Source organism: Lolium perenne, chromosome 2, assembly GCF_019359855.2.
Source record: "Lolium perenne isolate Kyuss_39 chromosome 2, Kyuss_2.0, whole genome shotgun sequence".
Lineage (NCBI taxonomy): Eukaryota > Viridiplantae > Streptophyta > Magnoliopsida > Poales > Poaceae > Lolium > Lolium perenne.
This window is the reverse complement of record NC_067245.2, coordinates 171879696-171884669: the sequence shown is the minus strand read 5'-3', so window position 1 is coordinate 171884669 and position 4974 is coordinate 171879696.

The following is a 4974-nucleotide window of genomic DNA, read 5'->3' as shown; positions in this document are numbered from 1 at the left end:
GCATCTCAGAGCGCTTCATGTAGGCATCCACAAGCTCGCTTTCCGCCAATATGGCGTCATCCATAGCCTGATTGAGCTTCCCATTTAGAGTTAGATTCTCTTCGCGGAGGCGTTCACAGTCAAGGAGTAGCTCGTGCCTCTTGGCAAACGCATCCTCGAAGCAAGCATTACCCAGCTCCAAGCACACCAAGGTTTTCTTCTGGAGTTTCTGCCACTAGGCGATCTCCGTTGCATTCCCCTTCAAGATCTGCCACAATATCCTCCAGTAGCTGCAAAAACATCGAAAATACTGAGCGACGGGCTACATAATTACACAAAAGTTAAGAACATCCTCCGGCAATACTGGGTTACTGACATCGTTCCTTCTAAGGCTGTGGGAGATATCTTTCGATTGCCTTAGATCACCCGCCGCCATCTCTCTGGCAAGTCCCGGTGTGGGGGGTGCCTTGCCCGTGCCGCTGAACCTTCAGAACATATGGGGGGAATCGGGATCTGACAAGAAAGGAGGATGAAAATGAATGCAGCAAGATATTTTAGTTAAACTTACCCTGACATCATGCTACCGAAGCGGGCACGATCCAACACGGACGAAGACCAACCCTCGATGTGCGGTAGGCTATCACCCAACACGGGCGAAGTACGAGCTAGCATGAGAACAAAGGAAGAAAACGAGCTCTGCCAGAGCTCTCTGCGGATGGGAGGTCACGCTAGGAAGACGAGAGTGGGGACTGGTGTGGTTAAAGGTTCATCTACTCTTTTCTACTCCCAAGAATTAGATCTTGGCCATCCATTTTCGACTAATGGATGAGAGTGAATAACTTATATGTGAAAAGTTCGGCCCACTAACGCACGACGCAGAATACGAGGAAGGAGTATTAAATTATCAGGGGCGAACCTTCCGATGTACTACTCGATTTTTCCAGCTTTGCCAAAAGTTCCATGTGCCACGTTAATATAGTGAACTGACAATAATAGATATCTAGACCCTTCTCACTCTTACCCCCTCAAGCGCAGAAGAATCGTTCGATTTGGTAGCCGGCCGTGCACGCCAATAAAGTAATAAGAAACCATCTCTAGCAGGTTGTGTAAACTTCTAGTTCTATCACAAGTGTGCGAATTTAGACAGTATGCATATTTTTCAAGATTTCTAGATGCAGGGGATGTCGATATGTATAAGTGGATTGCCTAGCCATTTCCATCAGTTTGTACTTTTGGTTGCGTTGGCTAGTGCAAGATGCTTGACATGGTATTAGAGCCCTTGCTATCGAAAAATTTACCCACCCCTATGTCCGCCGCTTCCGTTCATGGTCACCGCTTCAACCCTTCCAGGACCGAGACCTATTTATGAAGGTGTCTACACGGTTGGAGAATATGTTATCACCAGATTTTGGCCAAATCAGGAGGTGGGCCGTAAGAGAGATGGGCTTGGAAGATTACACGTGGAAGATCTCTGAAGCGGCCTTGCGCGAAGAGTTTGGGCTAGATTGCCCGTGTATCTTTAATTATAGTAGATCACATCTTAGATTAGAAGATAGAGTTTTACCCGTGCACGGTTAGGTGCACGCCTAAATTAGAAAGTCCCCTGGACTATAAATATGTATCTAGGGTTTATGGAATAAACAACAACCAACGTTCAACCAACCAAATCAATCTCGGCGCATCGCCAACTCCTTCGTCTCGAGGGTTTCTACCGGTAAGCAACATGCTGCCTAGATCGCATCTTGCGATCTAGGCAGCACAAGCTTTATGTTGTTCATGCGTTGCTCGTACCGAAGCCTTCTTGATGGCGAGCAACGTAGTTATCATAGATTTGTTAGGGTTAGCATAGTTCTTCGCGTAACATGCTATCGTAGTGCAACCCTTGCATATCTAGCCGCCCTTACACCTATCTTAGGTGTAGGGGCGGCACCCCGCTTGATCATTATTTAGTAGATCTGATCCGTTACGATAGCTCCTTGTTCATCAAGGATTAGTTTAATATCTGCAATAGTTAGGCCTTACAAAGGGCGGGAGGATCCAGCGGCACGTAGGGTGTCGTTTGCTAGTCCTAGACAGGATGTTCCGGGGATCAACCTCGTGTTGGTTTTTAGGCCTTGTCTAGGATCGGCTTACGATCACCGTGCGTGGCCGCGAGGCCCAATCCTGAGTAGGATGATCCGATTATGCGGTGAAAACCCTAAATCGTCGTAGATCTCATTAGCTTTATCTTGATCAAGCAGGACCACCATATATTCGTGCACCTCGTACGAATCATGGGTGGATCGGCTCCTTGAGCCGATTCACAGGATAACCTGAGAGCCGATCGAGGCTCGTATTTAATGTTTACGTGTATGCCATGCAGGAAACTAAGCGAGGCATCTCCATCACCTTCCTGACCAGGTATAGGTCAGGTGGCACGCCCTGCATCGCATCGGACGTGTGTACTGCAGGCTTTGCGGGCCGTCGTCGGAGGGACCTCGGCCAGCCGCAGCCGTAGGTTGTTCCCGGATCTACTGTGGTGAACGTCGCTGCCCGCCGGTGGGTTTTGACAGCAACACATTCTGGCACGCCCGGTGGGACAAGCTTCTACATCAACCACATCGCCATCTACATCTGAGATGGCGGACGGCACGCCAGTCACGTACGAGGATCTGACCGACGAGCTCAAGAAGAAGTATGACGAGATCAAAGTCATCCTCGAAGCCGACCTCATCGGCTCTTTCCACAGAACCCGTTCACATGGCATCAGGTGGAAGGGGTTCTCGCCTAATGGTGCACTCGATGGGATAGACCTCTCTGCCCCGTCGGAAGAACGCACCAGGTCCCTGCGGCAGGAGATCAACTACTTGGTGGCTCACTCGCTACACCGCCACTCTGAGAACCTGGTCAACACGTTGGAGCGTGTCGCTCTTCGCGTGATCCAGGAGATCATGAGGCACCAGTACTCGCCGTCAGGGCCAGCTCTCGGGACGCATCAAGGAGAGTTGCCACTCCAGTCCCGTCCACCGTTGCCATTTGCGTTGGCAGCGCCAGAAGTGCCGACTTCACCGGCATTCGTCGTCTAAAAGATCGGTGGTGACCCTAGCAACTACCAGTTCTTGCTTGAGGCGCCTAAGGAGATCCCTCACGGGTACACGTGCACGTATGTGCCAGATTGCGGTAACTGGGCGCTCACAAACCAGGCCACAACATCAGGGACTTCTGGGAAAGTAGGAGGGACGTCAGCGACAGATCTTGAGAAGCAGACGTGGCTAACTAAGTACGCCACCCCGACGAACCTCCAGAGCTCAGCTCCTGCAGTTGGCTCAGAGCTGGAAAAACAAACATGGCTGGCTAAGTACGCCACCCCGGCGAATCTTCAGAGCTCAACTCCTGCAGCCAGCACAGCGGATCAGATCAGTACCATACTGAGAGACCAGTTCGGCATGGTGCCGAAAAGGAGGGCAATCGGCTATTCCAAGCCGTACCCCGACGACTACGAGATGATCCCGCTACCACCTAAATATCGGCTCCCTGATTTCTCCAAATTCAGTGGATCAGATGGTTCCAGCTCCATCGAGCACGTAGGCCGATATTTGGCACAACTAGGACCGGCCTCAGTGTCGGATCAACTACGCGTGAGGCTCTTCTCACAGTCCCTCACGGGATCGGCTTTCGGGTGGTACACCTCGTTGCCACCAGACTCCATCCGGACTTGGAAGCAGTTGGAAGAGCAGTTCCATATGCAGTACCATTCAGAGGCTTCCGAGTCCGGCATTGCCGATCTAGCACAATTACGTCAGAAGCGTGGAGAAACTGTGACATAATACATCCAGCGCTTCAGGAATCTTAGGAACCGATGTTATTCGGTTCGTATAACTGAAAAGGAAGCAGTCGAGTTGGCAGTAGCGGGCCTCGCAACACCGCTCAAGGACATGGCCTCCCAAGCAGACTACCCCTCACTGGCGCACATGGTTCAGAAACTGTCGGCATATGAACAGCGCCACCCGGACCTGTACCAGGACAAATTCAAGCGTGCAGTAGTCCTGGTCGATGCAGAGGAAGACGAAGTTTCTGCGGGAGATCAAGAGGTAGCAGTGGCTGAATGGACTCGGGGGGGAACCCCCGTGTCCTGCAAATGGGTAAAGCCACCAGGCCCGCCCAGGGGGTTTGATTTTGACGTGACCAAAACTGAGCAAATCTTCGACCTCCTGCTCAAGGAGAAGCAGTTGACGATTCCCGAAGGTCTCAAATTCCCCACGGTGCAAGAGCTGAACGGAAAGCCATACTGCAAATGGCATAACTCGCTCTCCCATGCCACCAACGACTGCAGGGTGTGGCGTCAGCACATCCAAGCGGCGATAGAAAAAGGGCGTCTAATTTTCAACCAGTACGCCATGAAGGTCGACACCCAGCCCTTCCCCGCCGTTAACATGGTGGAATGCACTTACCCTGAAGGTTGCCAGCCAGGATCCTCGTTCAGCATCAACATGGTAGGACCTGGGCACCACTCTGGCAAAGATGTAGACGAGGGCAGCTGCTCTCGTAGCAAGGACACAGAGGAGGCCGCTCCACGCGATCGGCTCCATCATGATGGCAAGCGCTACGTCACAGAGGGAGAAGTGAAGAACATAAGATATCAGCGACACCTCTCTGATCACCTCCTCAACAAATATGTGGGTCAGTATGACCAACGCCGACGATCCAGCGATGATGATGAAAGAGATCGTCTGGCTAGAGAAGCCAGAAGATATCGTCGGCATGATCGCGATGAGGAGGAGCACGAGCGCCGTGCCATAGAAAAATCAAGGGAGCAAGACGACAACGACAGGCACTGGGACTGCCCCTTCTTCAGACACTGCTGGGATTCAGGAATGAGCCGATTGCCCACAATCGGCAATTGCCCACAATCGGCAATTGCCCAGAATGCAACCAGAAGAAGAAGGAGGCAGCCAACGTGTCCGTGTTCAAGCGCTTAGGGCCTCTCCCGCCGCAAAGCAAACGCGCTGAGTCCCC